Below are 21,517 nucleotides of genomic sequence, written 5' to 3'. Positions count from 1 at the left end.
CTGGAGGCGATGTCCATTCACTCTCAAGACACTTCGGTAAATTTACTGTGGGAAAATGTGACAGCACAGCGTGATCTCGCTGTGCTGTCAGTACTGCTAAAAATGAACGTTGAGAAGTGTATGATGCAGATTTGTCAGCGTCATACACTTCTCTTTACAACGCCCACTTGCTAAAAAGTTAAGAAACGCCTAGTTGGTCATTAAGAAAGGAATTAGCATAAATCTAAAAACCACTGTTGTTATCTACATTACATCACCTATCAGATTAGGTAGGAGATAGGGCACTTATAAACTGGTGACAGAGCAACTTTAAGCCATGCATTTAACTCACTGAGCTCCCACTGTTATTCAGCATGGCACAGGCAGTATTCCAGTGAATACAACCTTGGAGGTTCTTCCCCTCAGCTTGTAGCCTAGTTCTTTAAAATTATTCTTTTGGCTCCTCCACCTAACATGTATTCTGTCATTGGGTCCCACATGGACCACAACAGCTGGATCATCACAGAAGTAAATGGGGGAGGAATCCTCCAGCTCACCGATCCTATGACAATGCACGGATCCTCGTGGCGGCTCACGATGGAAATCAAAGCAGAAAAAGAGAAACATGATCCAGCGCTGGGTTTAAAAGGAAGTTATAGTCCAACTTTATTCCAAATATATTAAAAAGTCCATGAGTAAGCTTTTTCAGCTGGATCATCACCAGCCCCTCGCAGTAATTTATCCACCTGTTCCATCACATGCCGAGCCCTGGCACCAGGGAGACAGCAAACCAATTGAGGCGGTCTAGGCGACAAAATGTGAAGATGAATTCAGGAGTGGATGGAAGGAATAAAATAGAAAGGTACTCAACCACAGAATTAATTAATATTACTGAAATGAATATCATAGGGGAAGGCCACTCTCTATTGTTTTCTTTCGAGTATACTTTGTAATTGTGACCATTGCATTTTAAATGTGAAAGTGCTATAATGTAATTGTGATTAAAGTTATTAACATACTTACATTTGTAAGAAGGTTGAAATCTACTGAATTAGTTCCTGATGAAAACTGTGTAATAATCATTTGGAGATTTAGAATAGATAAAAGTTAATGGTTGATAAAGTATTTATATATCAAAAGATACAGGGAGCTAATGAATTACGATGATACAGTATTTCTCATTCAGTGGGTATCAAATATCGACCATTATTATCCTCAAATGTTTTACACATTGAGAACAATTAAATCATTGTAAGAATGTTCTGAGTATCTTTCCCCTTTAAGAGAGAATATACTGTAGCCAGGATTGATTTATGGGTTAAGATTTTACTGAGGTTATATACGCTACATGCATTCATTATACTGATTTCTGATTTTGCAGAGATCACAGCATTAGGCATTATTATTCTTTGTTCGTGCATAGAATATGATAACTCATATTTTTCAGTTCCATATGTCTAGCAAAGAAATTCGGTACATAATGCTATATTTTATTCTCTTTAATATTCACTGTGTGTCATCTTAATCTACTGAATGTAATATTATATTTTATGTTTTAATGTTTTAACTGTGGGTGATTTACTTTGCAAAGTGTCATGTAGCAGTTTTATCAATATAGAAAGTGAGTCTGAATGTAAGACCTTAATCTTCCTACAGTATATCAGGATGGCATTGTAATTGTTTACATGCACATATGCCAACACAGGGGCATAGCTAGGGGGGGGGGCAGGCGGGGCATGTGCCCCGGGCGCAGCTTAGAGGGGGGCGCCAGCGCCACCTCCTCCTGCACTATAATTGTACCTGTGTCGCAAGAACACAGGTACAATTAGAAGCAATGAATGACTGGGCACGTTCCGCGCCCGGCCATTCAGGCGCCTTTCCACGAGTGAAGCAACTGGTACCTTTTGTACCAGTGAAGCTTCCGTCGATGAAAGGCGCTGACTGACTGACAGGGAAAGTCATCCTGCCCAGCCAATCAGCGCCTTTCAAAGACGCTGCGTTCAACCACCAGGAGACCTGCGCAGAAGAGAGCAGGTCTCCATGGCTGCCGGACGGCGTGGGAGCGGGATTAAGGTGAGTTTGAATATTTATTTATTTTTTCCAATTGTAATAAAAGTGTGTGCCATTGTCTACACGGGGGGGGGGCATTTATCTACGGGGGGACTTTGTCTACATGGGGGGACTTTGTCTACGGGGGGGTGGACTTTGTCTACACGGGGGGGACTTTAACTACCGGGGGGACTTTATTTTCTATGGGGGGGACTTTATCTACGCGGGGACTTTAACTACGGGGGGGACTTTGTCTACATGGGGGGGGGGCTTTATCTACAAGGGGGACTTTATCTACAGGGGGGGCTTTATCTACATGCGGGGGGCTTTATCTACGGGGGGGGGGTGTCTATCTACAGGGGGCTATATACTGGGGTGGGCTATCTATGAAGCACCATATACAGGGGTGGGCTATAGCTACAGGGGGGGGCTATATAGTATATAGCCCCCTGTAGATATAGCCCACCCCTGTAGATATAGCCTCCCTGTAGATATAGCCCACCCCTGGATATAGCCCACCCCTGTATATAGCCCCTCTGTAGATATAGCCCACCCCTGTATATAGTCCCCCTGTAGATAGTATCTCACAAATAGCTCCCCTATAGTGCTCCACAGAAAGCCCACCCCTGTATATAGCCCCCCCTGTACATATAGTCCACCCCTGTATATAGTGCTCCACAGATAGCCCACCCCTATATACAGGGGTGGGCTATCTGTGGAGCACTATATACAGGGGTGGACTATCTAGTGGAGCACTATATACAGGGGTGGACTATATGTACAGGGGGGCTATATACAGGGGTGGGCTATCTGTGGAGCACTATATACAGGGGTGGACTATCTAGTGGAGCACTATATACAGGGGTGGACTATATGTACAGGGGGGCTATATACAGGGGTGGGCTATCTGTGGAGCACTATATACAGCGGTGGACTATCTAGTGGGGCACTATATACAGGGGTGGACTATATGTACAGGGGGGCTATATACAGGGGTGGGCTATCTGTGGAGCACTATATACAGGGGTGGACTATCTAGTGGAGCACTATATACAGGGGTGGACTATATGTACAGGGGGGCTATATACAGGGGTGGGCCATCTGTGAAACACTATATACAGGGGTGGACTATATGTGGAGCACTATATACAGGGGTGGACTATATGTGGAGCACTATATACAGGGGTGGGCTATATCTACATGGGGGCTACATACAGGGGTGGGCTATCTGTAGAGCACTATATACAGGGGTGGGCTATATCTACAGGGGGCTATATACAGGGTTGGGCTATACGTGGAGCACTATATACAGGGCTGGGCTATATCTACAGGGGGCTATATACAGGGGTGGGGTATCTGTAGAGCACTATAGGGGGAGTTATTTGTGGGACACTATATACAGGGGTGGGCTATATGGCAGGCACTATCTACACGGGGCTCTATGGGGGCACTATCTACAGGGGGCTCTATGGCAGGCCCTATCTACAGGGGGCACAGAGTGTGTGTGGGACACAGTGTATGGTGCTATTATAATTAGAGGTATGGCGCTATTATATTTAGGGGCGTAGTGTGTGGTATAATGAGAACTTTATATTTATTTATAGGTGCAGAAATGTTGCAAAGGTGAGAAGCTGAAGACATCTGAGCAGCAAACTGCAGAAATGGGCTGTGACCGGGAGAAGTCATCATAGAGGTCTGGGCCGGATGGAGAAAAAGAACTAGAATCTGAGACGTCACCGGTGAGTCACTTAATGTAAATGCTTATTCTGCCTCTAATCAGTAATGTAGTCACTGTGTGATCTGCAGCGAGATGATGGGTGGTATGATTATTTTCAAAAAAAAAATTATTACATTTTCCAAGAACACATACAAAGATATGTCATACAAAATGATAACATGTTATATAAAATTCACATCCACCAGGAATCCCATGTGGTTCTTTGGTACAGCAAGCAATAAGTATAATAACATAGCGCGAACAATGTAAATTCCATTAAGAATGTGTAACACATACTGATTCACATATCTTTTGAATCAAAAAGGGGAGGAAAAAAGGGGGAAAGGGAGGTAGGTCAGCGGTATGGAAGGGGGGGAGATAAATCAGAGAAGGGGGGGAAAGTGGTCTGGTGTTGAATCCAGCTAATATTAATGTCATTGATGATATCAATGAAGACAATGCATATTAAACCAGTTGTGAATTATGCAGAAACATCTATATTGCAATTACTCTCACCTAATTAAAAGTTGCCCGGGCCTTCCATGGTCCCCATATTTTAAGATACTTATTTCTAGTTAGCAGTTCCCAATGTGCCAATTCCTCCAATCTTTCTAACTCCGACACCTTGTTTTCCCAGTGGTTCAACTGTGGGGGTTCTGTGGATCTCCATAAACCTGGTATTAATAACTTAGCTGCTGTAAGCAACAAGGTTGGAAGACAATGTTTCTTGGGGGTAAAAGTGGGGGTCGGTTTCCACAATAAAATTAACTCAGGTGTTAAGTGCAAGTTCGTAGAGCATATATTGTTAATTTTCTGCTCAACTTGTTGCCAAAAAGGCACAATAAGGGGGCATGACCACCAAATGTGCAGATAAGTACCCCTTGAAGTGTTGCACCTCCAGCACAGGTCCGTAATCTCATGATCAATAGCGTGTAGTACCACAGGCGTCTTATACCACCTAGTTAACAGTTTGTAGGAGCTTTCCTGTATTCTAGTACACCTAGAGAAACCCAATGCGTTAGACAGTATGAATCTAATTTCGGATTCAGTCAATGAGATGTGGAGGTCTGTTAACCACTTTTCCATATAGCCTGGTATCGGTGGGCAGATCAGAGAGATCAAATTATTATACGAGGTAGATAGTATCTTACGCGGAAGTATAGGGCTCAAAAGCATCTTATCTATCCAATTCTGAGGGGAGGTTGGAAAGCTAAGCATAGCCGTGCAACACCTCATGAAGGTGTGTTTAAAGAGAAAATCTTGAGACTTTATTCCTAATTTATCAAAGGCCATGGAAACGCTTCTCTGCGGATTGTCAGTAATCAGGCTGGAGACTTTGATGTGATGCGGTATATCCCACGGATCCGGCACCAGTGTAGAATCTCGATATACATAGCAAGGCACTAAACGTAGAGGCATATGTGGTGAAGGCATCCCAAGTAAGCTCAATCTGTTATGTATTTCTTGCCACACCAATATGGTGCCCTTTAAAAGAATGCTAGAGTATTGATCAAGGTGTGAACTTTTAGCGAGACTCCACAGGGCCCTCTGTTCCCAACTAAGCATGAGAGTGTTTTCTAATTCCGTACAGAGAGAAGTCTGAGAGGGATGTTGCAGCGCAACCCATCTGTTCAAGTGATTAGCGATATAATATGTGTGGATGTCAGACAGTCCCATACCTCCCATCTTAACCGAGTTAATCAGTTGTATGTGTCTCTGTCTGGGTCTGTTCTTGTTCCATAGAAAGTTCGAGAAAATACGCTTTAAGGAGAGGAAGAATGATTTTGGTAGCCACAGTGGCAATGTCTGAATCAGGTACAAAATTTTCGGGACTATAAAAGTCTTTAGGAAATTTTTCCGCCCCATCCATGACATAAACGGGAGCTTCAAGGAATCTAGCTGACGTATAATAGCCGCCACTAGGGGTACATAGTTGAGAGTATACAATTGCGATGGGCAATTAGAAATAGTGATGCCTAAGTACGAGATCGATGTGGATATCCATCTGAACTGAGACTTTCCAGCTACCATAGCAACTAAATGTCGAGGTACAGAGACATTAAGGATCTTAGATTTACTATAATTAATTTTAAAATTAGATATGGCACCAAATTCTGTAAAAGCTTGTGTTATGTTCCGAAGGGAGACAGACGGCTCAGTCACCAACAGCAACAGATCATCCGCGAACGCAGCCGTTTTATGTGTGAATTGACCTATCTTCAGGCCGGCTATACTATCATCTTGGCGGATCCTTTGAATCAAGGTCTCCATCACCATCACAAATAGCGAAGGCGATATAGGGCATCCTTGCCTAGTACCGTTTGAGATTTGAAAGGAATCCGACAATATGCCATTCACTCTAACTTTAGCACTCGGATTATGATAAAGTGTCAATATAGCTTGTGTGAATTCAATAGGGATCCCAAATTTTGACAAGGTAGCGACCATATATTGCCAGCTCACCTTGTCAAAAGCCTTTTCGGCATCTGTGCTAAGAAGTACCATTGGGGTGTGCGTCGAGCGAGCATGTTGCACTAACCTAACTACTCTTGTTGTGTTATCCTTACCCTGGCGACCCCCCACAAATCCTGTTTGTTCTGGGCCAATGAGTTTGGGCAGAAGCTTCCCCAATCTAGTCGCCAAAGGCTTCGCCCACCACTTAAGATCTGTGTTTAGCAAAGATATAGGTCTATAGCTACCACATAGTGCGGGATCTTTCCCATCCTTTGGCAGGACTGTGATGTGAGCTTCCAGAGATTAGCGAGTCAATTGAGCTCCCCCCATCAATGAATTACACATGGACGTGAAATGGGGCAACTAAATACCGCTGAATGTCTTATAGTACTGAATCGTATAACCATCTGGGCCAGGACTTTTCCCAGATGGTATTGTTTTAAGAATTTTATGAAGTTCTTCCGTGGTGAAGGGTGCAGTAAGAGCTAATTGATCTTCCTGTGTGAGTTGAGGCAAGCTAAGTTTATCCAGAAACTCCCTAGTGCTGTCCCCTAAGTTAACCTGCGAACTATCATTGCCATCAAGATTGTATAGCCCATGATAGAAATGAGTAAAGGCCTGTGCTATATCCTTCGATTCAGTAGCTCTAACACCAGAAGAAGTTAGAATCTCAGAGATAAAATACTTCTCATGTTGTTGTTTGAGCAGTGCAGCCATGATTCTGTTGCCCCTCTCCCCATGCGCATAGTGTTTAAATTTGGTATAGTGAAACGTTTTAGCGGTTTTTATATTCAGAGCATTTTTAACCTATTCCCTTAGTTCCCCAAGCTCAGTCTGTGCTGCGGCTGCTTTCGTACGTTTGTGGATAGACTCAAGCGTAGATATTCTCGAGAATAAATCGTTCAGTCTTGCCGACCGTTGCTTTTTGATATGTGAACATAGCGATATCAGTTCTCCCCTTATTACTACTTTATGTGCTTCCCATCTAATAGTATCCGATAAGTCCGGAGAGGAATTTATATCAAAATACTTCTGAATATTATCTTGTATCGCAGTGGAGTGTTGAGGGTCACTCAAAACCGTGTTGTTCAACCTCCACAGTCTGTCTCCCCTCGGAACACTATTTAGCTTAATAGACACAAACACCGGTGCATGATCAGAAAGGAGAAGGTTTCCCATCCCTGCCGACCGAACCATCGGGAGGAGACTATCTGACAACAGAACATAGTCTAATCTAGTATATACATTATGTGCTGCAGAGTAATAAGAGAAATCCTTTGTAGTGGGATATAGAAGTCTCCACGCGTCAGTAACCTGTAGATCCCTAAGTACCCTATGGAGTCTCGCCCCAGCTCTATGGGACAGTTTAACCTTGCCAGTAGAGTCAATAATGGGGTTGAGTGGAATGTTAAAGTCCCCGCCTATTATTCTAACACCTTCCGCAAATAACTTAAAATTCTCTAAGGTCTGAATAATCCAGGATATTTGATCCGTATTGGGCGTGTATAAATTGGCTATAGAAAACAAATCTGTACCAATGTGGGCTTTAATAAAAAGATATCGACCTTCAGGGTCTTTCTTCATTGACAGTAATTTAAAAGGCAAATTTTTGTGTATCAAAATACTCACTCCTCTGCTAGCAGTAGAGTAGGTGCTATGAAAGGCATTGGAGAAGATAGCCCTAGATAGCTCCGGTGTTTTATTATGTTTGTGATGTGTTTCCTGGAGAAGGGCTATACCAGTATTATCTTTTTTCAATTGTTGGGCAATCTGGTATCGTTTACGTGGAGTATTCAGGCCTCTTACATTATACGATGTTATCTTAATATCAGACATGGTAAAAGACAATATACTTCAGCAAATATGACATCATGGCTTTCAAGACACCAGTAGGAGGGAAAGATTGTAATACAGGAAAGAGTGATATCAACGTAGTGATATGTACTGCCCCAGCGTATAGCGCATGTACCTGGGGAGGGGGGGGGGAGTTAACTGTTAACAACAGTTGTGTAGTTGGCATAACCCGCATGCCAGCCAAAACCCAAATAAGAACAGTGTAAAACAATAAGAAGCAATAAGATCGCCCACAATAGCAACAATTGAGTCACTTCAAAGTATACTCTATGTCTTGATCTTCTCCAACGACAGTGACTTGCTCCTACTCACGGTTCCAATACGAAAGAAGAGATGACATCCGTCAACCCGGCTACTGGAGCCGTGTGGAGAACAGTCCCCGCAATATTGGCTGTGCATTTCAATTTTCCATCGATCCATATCTTAGCGCCGGCCCTTGATTTTTAGGCGATTTCATTTTCCCCACCACTTTCCACGGCAAAGGTTCCAGCAGAGAAGGCAGTTTCAGCTCCGGAGGTACCATCATCCACGGCGATATTTCCATAGGCGGTATACCCAGGGTTTCCCACGCATGGGCAAGATCCTCGTGTTTCCTGATGGTGACCTGGCGGCCATCTTTTTGTATCGCTAGGCCAAATGGATATAGCCAGCGAAAAGGCGTCTTGGTGGAGCGTAGCACATCAAGGAGAGGTCGGAAAACTTTCCGCTTTTGTAATGTGGATGACGCTATATCTTGATAGAGGTATATTGTTGTTCCTTCAAATTCAATTGTACCTTTCATCTGTGCGGCCTTTAGGATCTCCGCTGTGTCGGTGTAGCTCAGCAGACCACAGATAATGTCGCGGGGAGGATCATTAGGGCGAGGTTTCGGGCGGAGTGCTCTATGGATGTGCTCGATCTTAACTGTATCATGGCTGCTCACTCCCAGAACCGATATGTCAATATGTCATGAGCAAGTTTGCCCAAAGTCTCATGTGCATATGACTCAGGTACACCCCGCAGTCTGATGTTCTTCCTCCGACTCCTATTTTCCTGATCTTCCTGATTTTCCTGATCTTCTGTCCGCATAAACATCTCATTCAGTTGGTCTTGTTGAGAATGTAGAATGTCCCTCACTTTGTCATGATAAACTCTCATGTCTGCCTGTACCGATTCAAGCGTCTCCACACGTGTTCCTATCTGACGTAAATCAGTGCTTATCTCTGAAAGTTCCTTAGTAATAGGAGTCAGGGCTTTATATAAGATCCTCTTCATGAACCCCCGTGACACTGGTGCTGAATCATAAGCGTCTCCCGACTCAGATTGCTCACCTCCACTATCCTCTTCCGAATCGTCATCTCGGCTCAGTGAAGCAGCATGCACGGCGGCCATCTTAGATTCCCGGGCCGGCGATTCTTCATGCCGTTTTTGTGAAGAAATTTCTCCATGTCTGCTTGTGCTTTCCCCAGTTTAGGAGTGCCAGTGTGTTCTTTAAGTTTCTCCTTTGCCGGTTTAACCATTTTCTAATGATGTGGGTCGATAAAGCTCGGGTTTTGGCTGGTATCAGTGAGGAGCTCTAATCTCAAGCTACCATCACGCTGCACGGCTACGCTCCGCCCCCGGGTGGTATGATTATGATAGGATTAATTTTTTATGAAACAGCAACTCCCAGCATATCCTCACCATTGTTCGGGCCATGCTGGGAGCTGTAGTTTTACGCCGTACACACCTATACGGCAGGTGTTGCACTAAATTGAGCTGTATTTGTTCTGGTACTGTTTTTATGTACTGAGCTTGGTTCTGGTGTTGTGTATAGAACCCTATTGCTTGTAAAATGTACAAATGTTTTTATGCTTGCGTTACATAAAAAGAAATGTGGAAAAGAAATGACACGTCGATTGGTAGAGAAAACAAACACGGCGAGGGGGGAGGAGATGTCGGGAAAGAGGTTGGGGGGGGGCGCCAAACTGAATCTTTGCCCCGGGTGCTGGAGAAACTAGCTACGCCTCTGTGCCAACAAATAGCGTTTTGCTGGGTTTTTTTGTGCATTTGTTAACCCCTTAAGGGCACAGGGAATTTTAGCCTTGAGGACAGAACAATTTTTTGATATTTCCCTCTTTGCAGCTCAGTGCTCATAACTTTTTTATGTTTTGTACGACATAGTTGTATGAGACTTTGGTTTTTGCGGAACGAAATGTACTTTATGTAGGTAACATTTTTTGGTAAAAATACATTATCATTTAATTTATATACATTTTTATTTTGGCAAAAATGCAGAAAAAAAGCAGTTCCGCTGCAGTTTTAATTTATTTATTTTTTACACCGATCATCATAAATAATGTTATACATTTGTTGTACATGTTGTTACGGTCGTGGCGATACCAAATATGTTTATATTATTTCATGCTTTTGGACTTAAATGTTAAAAAGTTTACTCATTGTAAAAAAAATATTGTATTTTTGGGTATTTTCTTACTATTTGTTGTTATTTAACATTCTTTTTTTTTTAGAATTAATTTTACTATTTTTTTTAATCCCATAGAGGGATTTTTCATTTTGATTTCTATTTTTTAACTGTAATGTACTGGCATATATCTATATGCCAGTACATTAGTCTGTGTTCTGATTGTACACAGGCAGGCAGTTGTTAGGGCATACCTGAGTGTGCCATAACAACAGGGAATATGGTCAGACAGTCCTGGCTCCTTCAATGGACCCTAGGCTGTCTGGCCATACAAGTTATGGGCCTTGATCGTGTCACAGGGATTTCCTGTGACGCGATCAAAGAGCAGTCCCCCCTTCTCCTATTCACTTTGAGTTCCGTGATCAGCTTTGATCGCGGCATTCAAGGGGTTAACGGTGGAGAGAAGAGTTTTCTCTTCTTTCTGTCGTTAGAGTGGGGCTGCGACTGTGTAATACAGCCGCTGCCCCGCTCCTGATCGCGCGCGGACACTGTCTGTCACACAGGACGAGAATGCTCATCCTAATGCGCGAAGCACCCGCCGCTCAGGATGAATATTTTCGTCCTGTGTCGCCAACTAGTTAATGGCGTTTTGATGCATTTTTTTTCTTTTATTGGTGCCAGTTCTTAGATAATGAAATATAAAATGCACTGAATTAAAAAACGGCAGTAAAAAAAAGCATGTGCAAAATGACATAAAAAATGCATGTTAGATTTTGCATTTTTAAGGCTAGGATCTCACACACATAGTTTTGATGCAGTTTTTGGTGTACTTTTTTAACGAGATGCATCAGTCTTTTATTTATACCTTTCCTTTCATTTAAATACCTCCCAACCGCCCCGGATTCAGCAAAATAATTCTAAATAATTCTAAAGCAGGGAACCATCAGCTCCCTGCTTCAGAATTGGTTCATAGCGGAGGAGCAGAGGGAGCTCCTCTGCTCGCCGAGGGCTACCCGGGCACAGTGCTACTTTGCGGGTGGATTGAGTGTCCGACTCACCGGTTACAGCCGCGCTTGTAGCTTTCCTGTGCTTAATTATTGTGGGAAAGCTACAAGCGGGGCTGTGACTGGTAAGTCTCACAGTCACTCCCAGTGCACACTGCATGCGGCAGCCAGTCTGACTGTGAGTCTCTGACCAGTCACCACCCACACGCAGCAGACACATAGACGGATTGACTGAGATACTGCCTATGGTTATTTATTGAACCCTCAACTACTACTGTTTCACAGTTATTGAATATGACATCTTCTATAGTGTAGTGGTCAGCTTGGCTGCATTACACTGGGGAGGTTGCTGGTTCAAAGTCCAGCAGTTTTTTTTTTAGTTTTTTTTAAATATTATTAATATCTTAGTTGTATTAGGCTAAGTTCACGCTAGCATTAATATACGTTTACCTCTCTTCCGTCAGAGGAAGAGAGGATCGATACGTTACACGGAAAGCAACGGTTCCATTAGAATTAATTAATTAATTAGTAATTCTTTTGTATCAGTTGCTTTCCATTTGTCTCCGTTCGCTAAGTTTCCTTTTTTTTTAAAGGAAACAAAAGTGCAGTCTGCCGAACTTTTATTTCCGTTCAAAAGAACGGAAACTTAGCGAACGGAGACAAACGGAAAGCAACTGATACAAAAGAATTACCATTGAAAGCAATGGTAATTCTAATGGAACCGTTGCTTTCCATTAACGTATCGATCCTCTCTTCCTCTGACGGAAGAGAGGTAAACGTATAGAAACGTTAGTGTGAAAGAAGCCTTAGGGCCTGTTCACATCAGCGTTGGCTTTCCGTTCCGGGGTTCCATCTGAAGTTTCTGTTGGGTGAACCCCGCAATGGAAAGTCAAACTGAAACCACAGTTTCTGTTTCCGTCACCATTGATATCAATGGTGATGGAAACATTGCTAATGGTTTCCGTTTGTCACCATTCTGGCAGGTTTCCGTTTTTCCGACGGAATCAATAGCGCAGTCAACTGAAACGTAAGCTGTGATTTCAGTTTGACTTTCCGTTGCGGGGTTCACCCGACGGAAACCTCCGACGGACCCCGGATTGGAAAGCCAATGCTGATGTGAACAGGCCCTTACTTTAATAGTTTTTGAATTCAACTTCAGTTGTGCCCGTACTCTTTTTCCTACTATCCCACTTGTGTGATCACTTATAAAAGGTGTTAGTTATGCTCTTTATTATCACTGAGGCCCCATGCACACGACCGTACCCGTGATTACAATCTGTGATTACGGCCACGGACGGCTGCGGACAGTCATCCGCATTTGCGGACCGTCTTCCCATTATAAAGTATAGGACCATGGCCCATAAAATAAAAAAATAGGACATGTCTTATTTTTTACGGAAGGTTTCTACGGCCATGGAAATGAATGGGTCCGTAATTACGGACGAAATCTACGGTCGTGTGCATGGGGCCTTACTCTTGATTTTGTAATGTGTCCGTAAAACTTTTGGTCTGTCCGCGATTTTTAGCTCAGTTGTCCAGAAATTTTTGAAGCGGAGGTTGGCAACGATGCCAACGATGACGAGTCTTCGGCGAGCGGAGGAGTTCCCTCCGCTCTGAACTAATTCTGAAGCAGGGAGGTGATAGTTTCCTGCTTCAGAATTAGTGGCTACTCCTTGAGCAGAATCCCCGTTGCCGATGATCAGGACATTGACGTCAGTGGCTCCTCCTGGAGCGGAACCCCCGGCCAGAGTCGGCAACGGGGATTCGCTCAAGGAGTATCCACTGACGTCACTGTCCATATATGGACAGTAACATCAGGGCTTCCATCTAGGAGCGGAATCCCCGGCCTGTGCTCTGGCTGGGGATTCCGCTTCTAGAGGGAGTCTCAATGGCGCTGTCTACAGGGTGGGGGTAGCACTATCTACAGGGTGGTGGCACTATCAACATGGAAACTGTGGCACTATATAGGGGCACTATCTACATGGGCACTGTGGCACTATTGAGAGGACATTGGCACTTTATATATGGGGTATTATACTGTATAAGGGCAGCTGGGGGGGCATTATACTGTATGAAGCAGCTATGGGATGATTATACTGTATGGGGAGGCTATTGAGGCATTATGCTGTAGGGGGGCTTTATGCTGTATGTGGCAGCTATGGGGCTTTATACTGTATGGGTCAGTTATGGGGCATTATACTGTATGGGGCAGCTATGGGGGCATCTGTATGGGCATTTTACTGTATGGGGCAGCTATGGGGGCATTATGCTGCATGGGGCAGCTATGGGGCATTATGTTGTATGGGGGAATTTGGGCATTATACTGCTTGTGGGCCTCTGTGTGGGCATTATAAAGCATGTGAGAATCTGTGTGGGCATTATACTGTATGGGGGCATTTGTTTTGGCCTTATACTGTATGGGGCATTATACTGTATATTGGCAGCAAGAGGGCAATATACTGTGGCACTACCTACAAGAGCACTGGAACTAGGGGCAGCTATGGGGGCATTATGCTGTATGGGGGAAGCTATGGTGGCATTATGCTGTATGGGGGAAGCTATGGGGCGTTATGCTGTATGGGGAAATGTGTTTGGGCATTATACTGCATGGGAGCATCTGTATAGGCATTATACTGTATGGGGCCATCTGTGTTGGCTTTATACTGTATGGTGGCAGCTAGAGGGCATTATACTGTGTAGGGGCATCTATTTGGTATTATACTGTGTGGGAGGTACTATGGGAGCATGATATTGTGTGAGCTGAATCGGGTGTGTATGGGCGGGGATTGGGTGGGATTAGAGGCGTGGCTTAAAAGAAAAAAATTGTCCCTCTTTGTGATACTTGAAAGTTGCGAGGTATGTCACTGGTACAGAGAGACCAATTAAAATGTTACAGAAAATTGAACATAATTTTCTGATTAGACAACCTGAAACAAAAGGTGGTGCTGAAAGCATCCATCAATGTGTAGCCGTAGCCTTATGTTGGATATGATCTGAATACTTGATTTATGGGGCATCTCTGTACCCTACCCACCAGATCATGATCTTTTTTCACACTTTTAACTGCCTTGATTATGTAGCTGACCATATTATCTATAACATGGTATTGACTGAAGCAAATCCAGTCATATATAAAGCTTTTAGAGGGGTTGTCTCATCCAAGCAACCCCTTTTGGAATTGAAGCCAGTTTCACCATTACCCAGCGATTATCTGTTATTCTTGGGGAAGCCACTAATGACCAGACATTTCCACAGCAGCAGACTCTGCAGGGAAAATGCAGCATTACATAGCGGCCATTCAAATAAATGGCTGTCCATGTAATGCATGGGCCTGGCTGGATTCACTAGAGTGAGAACCAATCTTAGAGCAACTCCCCATTCTGGTTTATAGAGGGTGTCCTAAGTGGGGCACTCCTCTTTATTAAGTGCTTGTGTCCTAAGGCCCCATGCACACGACCGTGTTCAGTCCGTGATGTACGGTCCGCATGTTGGCCGCATGTCCCAGACCGAACACAGTGCAAGGAGCCGGGCTCCTAGCATCATACTTATCTATGACGCTAGGTGTCACTGCCTCGCTGCAGTAGTTCCGTGGACAGGCAGTGACACCTAGCGTCATAGATAAGTATGATGCTAGGAGACCGGCTCCCTGCACTGTGCTTGGTCCGGGACATGCGGCCGACATGCGGACCGTATATCACGGACCGAACACGGTCGTGTGCAAGGGGCCTAATAGTTAGGCGGGATTCACACGACAGGGTTTCCCGGCCGGGTGCCGGCCGTTCATAAATCGGCCGGCACCCGGCTGCATTAGGAATAATAGACCCCTAATGGGGCTATTCACACGACCGATTTTTTGAAGGGCTGGAAAACCGGCCGTCAAAAAATAGGACATGCTCTATTTTCGGCCGGGTGCCCGGCCGCCCGGCTCCCATAGAAGTCTATGGGGCCGGGTAATACCCGGCCATCACCGGAATGTGTCCCGAGTAATGGCCGGGTCCACCGTCGCTCGCGCACTCTCTCTCCTCCTCAGAGTGCAGAGTGCATGTGAGGAGGAGGAGGAGGGTCTTTTATTGCTCGCTGTAGGAGTCGGAATCCCCAATCCCCGGCCGGGGATTGGGGATTCCGCTACAGGAGAAGTGCGTGACTACACTGTCCAGATATGGACACAGCGAAGTCACTCACTTCTGCAGCGGAATCCCCGACTCTATGGTCGGGGATGCCGCTACAGGAGAAGTGCGTGACTACACTGTCCATATATGGACACAGCGAAGTCACGCACTTCTGCAGCGGAATCCCCAACTCTATGGCCGGGGTACAGGAGAAGTGCATGACTACACTGTCCATATATGGACACAGCGAAGTCACGCACTTCTGCAGCGGAATCCCCGACTCTATGGCCGGGGATGCCGGTACAGGCGAAGTGAGTGACTACACTGTCCATATATGGACACAGCGAAGTCACGCACTTCTGCAGCGGAATCCCCGACTCTATGGCCGGGGATGCCGCTACAGGAGAAGTGAGTGACTACACTGTCCATATATGGACACAGCGAAGTCACGCACTTCTGCAGCGGAATCCCCGACTCTATGGCCGGGGATGCCGCTACAGGAGAAGTGCATGACTACACTGTCCATATATGGACACAGCAAAGTCACGTACTTCTGCAGCGGAATCCCCGACTCTATGGCCGGGGATTCCGCTACAGGAGAAGTGAGTGACTACACTGTCCATATATGGACACAGTGACGTCACTCACTTCTGAAGCGAATTCCCGACCTGTGGCAGGGAATTCCTCTTCAGGAGAAGTCAGTGACTACACTGTCCATATATGGACATTGAAGTCAGTGACTTCTCCTGGAAGGGGGGGGGGATGGGTGCAACCTACAGGGGGCTATGTGGGATCACCTACAGGGAACTTGGTGGCATCACCTACAGGGGGCAGGGTGGAATCACCTACAGGGGGCAGGGTGGCATCACCTACAGGGGGCAGGGTGGGTGGCATCACCTACAGGGGGCAGGGTGGGTGGCATCACCTACAGGGGGCAGGGTGGGTGGCATTACCTACAGGGGGCAGGGTGGGTGGCATCACCTACAGGGGGCAGGGTGGGCGGCATCACCTACAGGGGGCAGGGTAAGTGGCATCACCTACAGGGGGCAGGGTGGGTGGCATCACCTACAGGCGGCTGGTGGGTGGCATCGCCTACAGGGGGCTGGTGGGTGGCATCGCCTACAGGGGGCTGGGTGGCATCACCTACAGGGGGCTGGGTGGCATTACCTACAGGGGGTTGGGTGGCATCACCTACAGGGGGCTGTGTGGCATCACCTACAGGGGGCTGGGTGGCATCACCTACAGGGGGCTGGGTGGCATTACCTACAGGGGGCTGTGTGGCATTACCTGCAGGGGGCTGGGTGGCATTACCTACAGGGGGCTGGGTGGCATCCCCTACAGGGGGCTGGGTGGCATTACCTACCAGGGGGGCTGTGGCATTATCTACAAAGGGCTGTGTGTGGCAACAAATTTAAATGAAATTCATCCGATTTTAAAACGGACAGGGAAAAAAACGGATGCAAATCGGGTCCAAATCGGGCGGTAAAAACGGCAACTCGGCCCGGAACGGAATCGGAACGGATGCAAATCGGATGCAAACCGGCCGGGAAAATCGGCCAAAAACGGCCGATTTTCCCGGCCGACACTCGGACCCTGTCGTGTGAATGAGGCCTTACATGGACAGGGGATGTCTTCGTGAGACAGCACCTTTAACCCCTTCCCGCTTTGGCCACTTTTGACCTTCCTGACAGAGCCTCATTTTTCAAATCTGACACGTTTCACTTTATGTGGTAATAACTTCTGAATGCTTTTACCTATCCAAGCGATTCTGAGATTGTTTACCCATGACACATTGGACTTTATGTTACCGGAAAAATTTGCTCAATAAATTCAGTATTTAATTGTAAAAAAAACATTTTGCGCAAATTTTTAAAAATGAGCATTTTTCTAAATTTAAAGAGGCTCTGTCACCCCATTATAAGTGCCCTATCTCCTACATAATGAGATTGGCACTATAATGTAGGTGACAGCAGTTCTTTTTATTTAAAAAAACTATCTATTTTCACCACTTTATGAGCGATTTTAGCTTTATTAATGAGTTTCTCAATGGACAACTGGGCGTGTTTTACTATTAACCAAGTGGGCGTTATACAGAGGACTGTGTGATGCTGACCAATCAGCGTCATACACTTCTCTCCATTCATTTAGTCAGCGCATAGGGATCCTTTTAGATCAGTATGTGCTGTCTTAGGCTGGGTTCACACGACCTATTTTCAGGCGTAAACGAGGAGTTTTACGTCTCGATTTACGCCTGAAAACACGGCTCCAATACGTCGGCAAACATCTGCCCATTAATTTCAATGGGTTTGCCGATGTACTGTGCCGACGACTTGTAATTTTGCGCGTCGCTGTCAAAAGACGGCGCGTAAAATAACAGCCTCGTCAAAGAAGTGCAGGACACTTCTTGGGACATAATTGGAGCCATTTTTAATTGAATCCAATGAAGAACAGCTCCAAATTATGTCCGTCATTGACGTCTCGCAAAATGCGAGTACGAGCAATTACGTCTGAAATGCAGGAGCTGTTTTCTCCTGAAAACAGCTCCGTAATTTCAGCCGTAATTGAGGTTATCGTGTGCACATACCCTAATACTAACACATTAACGATACTGAAGTGTTTAGACAGTGAATAGACATTCCACAGGATGTCTACTCACAATCCCTGCACTTCGTTACTGTTTCTGTGGTAGTTACAGCAGAGAAAGCGTAATCTCGCGAGATCACGCTGTAAATGACAGGTTACAGCGAGATTACGCTTCCTCTGCTGTAACTACCACAGAAACAGTAATGAAGTGCAGGGATTGTGAATAGACATCCCGTGGAATGTCTATTCACTGTCTAAACACTTCAGTATCGTTAATGTGTTCATATAAGACAGCACATACTGATATAAAAGGATCCCTATGCGCTGGAGAGGAGTGTATGACGCTGATTGGTCAGCGTCATACACTCCTCTGTACAACGCCCACTTGGTCAATAGTAAAACACGCCCAGTTGTCCATTGAGAAACTAATTAGCATAAAGCTAAAATCGCTCATAAAGTGGTGAAAACAGATCGTTTTTTTAAATAAAAAGCACTGCTGTCACCTACATTATAGCGCCGATCTCATTATGTAGGAGATAGGGCACTTATAATGTGGTGACAGAGCCTCTTTAAATGTATCTGCTTGTAAGGCAGGCAGTTATACCACACAAAATTGTTGCTAATTAAAGGAGTTATCCGGGGAGTAAAAAACTAATAAAAAAAACCCCACCTACTTTCTCAACCAAGTATATATCTTTATTCAACTACATTCCATTAAAAAACATATTTCTGCGTTGCTTACTGATCCCCGTTGTAACGCTGCAGCCGAGGTCACACTTCCGGTTATTGGTCGGTACTTGTGGTTTCTGTGCGCTTATTAAACGACAAGTCCCATCGTGCACTGCTTTCCTCCTCTTGCCATGTATCCCCACCCCCTCCCGCTTCTACCCAAGCACACCCCACTGATTACATAGTCTAATCCCTGTGCTCTCCCGCAGTTTCTCCAGTCCCCAATCCTCTTTCAGCTGTTGTACACCACACATCGTTATGGCAATGTGCATGCCCTGGGATTGGATGATGTTGAAGAGGACTAGCTTACTACTGCCAGAATGTCATATGGCCAGCCCCCTAATGGTCACATGACACACTGACAACACTGGAGGGAGAGCTCAAGTAACCCAATGACACACTGACCCTGCTGCAGCTAGTGGTCATGTGACTTCATGATGCTCTGACACCACTTAAGGGGCAGAATGCTATCAATCACGTGATCATGCGTTGGAGCGTCATCCTTATGACACGAACTACAGAACTTCCGGCGTCAGTGGTGGTTTATAAAAATGTGTGAAACAGAGCCAGAATGGCTAAACATGTATATAGGTAAGTAGGGTCAATTTCTAGTTTGAATCAAATAGGCAATGATTTTTTTGTGCCCGGATAACCCCTTTAACATGCCCCATATGTCTACTTTAGATTGGCATCGTTTTTTGAACATCCTTTTATTTTTCTAGGATGTTACAACACTTAGAACTAATTTACCCCAGTTTTTAAGAAAATTTCAAAAGGCTATATTTACAGGGGCCAGTTCAGTTGTAAAGTGGCTTTGAGGGCCTTATATATTATAAACCCCCGATAAGTAATCCCATTTTAAAAACTTCACCCCTCAAAGTATTCAAAAATGCATTTACAAAGTTTCTCAACCCTTTAGACCTTTCATAGGAATTAAAGCAAATTAGAGGTGAAATGTACAAATTTCACATTTTTTTTGCAGAAATTAATTTTTATTAGAATATATTTTAGGCACCATGTCAGGTTTGAAGGGCTCTTGAGGTGCCAAAACAGGGGAAATCCCCCAAAAGTGACACCATTTGGGAAACTACACCCCTCAAGAAAATGATCTAGGAGTACAGTGAGCATTTTGACCCCACAGGTTTATTGCAGAAATTATTGGAAGTATGCCGTGAAAATTAAAAGCGAAATTTTTTCAAAGAAAATGTAGGTTTAGCTAATTTTTCACATTTCCTCATGGACTAAAGGAGAAAAAGAACTGCAAAATGTATAAAGCAATTTCTCCCGAGTAAAACAATACCCCACATGTAATAATAAACAGCTGTTTGGACACACAGCAGGGCTTAGAAGGGATGGAGCACCATTTGACTTTTGGAGCTCAAATTTAGCAGGATGGGATTGCGGAGGCCATGTCGCATTTGCAAAGCCCCTGAGGGGACAAAACAGTGGAAACCCCCACAAGTGACCCCATTTTGGAAATTACACCACTTGAGGAAATGATCTAGGGGTATAGTTAGCTTTTTGACCCCACAAGTATTCTTCAGAAATTATTGTAAGTAGGGCGTGAAAGTGAAAATCTACATATTTTTCAAAGAAAATGTAGGTTTAGCTAAAGTTTTCTCATTTTCACAAGGACTAAAGGAGAAAAAGCATGCAAAATTTGTAAAGCAATTTCTCCTGAGTAAAACAATACCCCACATGTGGTCATAAACGGCTGTTTGTATATACAGCAGGGCTTAGAAGGGAAAGAGCGCCATTTGGCTTTTGGAGCTCAAATTTAGCAGGAATAGTTTGCGGAGGCCATGGTGCATTTGCAAAGGCCCTGAGGGACTAAAACAGTGAAAATACCCAAAAAGTGACTCCATTTAGGAAACTACACCCCTTGAGGAATTCATCTAGGAGTGGAGTGAGCATTTTGACCCCACAGGTGTTTCATAGATTTTATTAGATTTTATTAAAATTTGGCAGTTAAAATAAAAACAATCCTTTTTCTTCAATAAGACGTAGATTTAGCTCAAAATTTCTCATTTTCTCAACAAATAAAGGAAAAAAAGAAACCCAACATTTGTATAGCAACTTCTCTGGAATACAGAAATATCCCATATGCGGTCATAAACTGCTGTTTGGGCACACGGCAAGGATCAGAAGAGAAGGAGCGCTATTTGGCTTTTGGAGCACAGATTTTCTGGATTGGTTTATTGACACCATGTCGCTTTTGCAAAGCCCCCTAGGTACCACAACTCTGGAAACTACCCAAAAGTGACTCCATTCACGAAACTACACCCCTTGAAGAATTCATCTAGGGGTGTAGTGAGCATTTTGACCCCCACAGGTGTTTCATAAGTTTTATTAGAATTGGGCAGTGAACTAAAGAAAAAAAAAAAAAAAAAAAAAAAAGAATTGGGCAGTGAAAATAAAAAAAAATCCTTTTTCTTCAATAAGACGTAGCTTTAGCTCAAAAGTTTTCATTTTTTCAGCAAATAAAGGAAAAAAAGAACTCCAACATTTGTAAAGCAATTTCTCCCAAGTACCGCAATACCCCATTTGTGGTCATAAACTGTTGTTTAGGCACAAAGTAGGGCTCAGAAGCGAAGGAGCGTCATTTGGCTTTTGGTGTGCAGATTTTGCTGGATTGGTTTCTGGGTGTTATGTCGCA

At 44.5% G+C, this 21,517-nt stretch overlaps 1 long non-coding RNA gene across 1 annotated transcript in view; it reads right to left on the bottom strand.

Moving 5' to 3' along the window:
* Positions 1–551: 551 nt before the first annotated feature.
* LOC142751103 (uncharacterized) overlaps positions 552–21,517 on the bottom strand; it is a 91,520-nt gene continuing 70,554 nt past the window's right edge. The window contains exon 3 of the long non-coding RNA XR_012882706.1: positions 552–783. This is a non-coding gene — a long non-coding RNA (uncharacterized LOC142751103). The remainder of the gene's footprint in view (positions 784–21,517) is intronic.

The sequence above is a fragment of the Rhinoderma darwinii genome, chromosome 3, assembly GCF_050947455.1.
Source record: "Rhinoderma darwinii isolate aRhiDar2 chromosome 3, aRhiDar2.hap1, whole genome shotgun sequence".
Taxonomy (NCBI): domain Eukaryota; kingdom Metazoa; phylum Chordata; class Amphibia; order Anura; family Rhinodermatidae; genus Rhinoderma; species Rhinoderma darwinii.
This window is presented reverse-complemented; position numbering and strand designations above follow the sequence as displayed.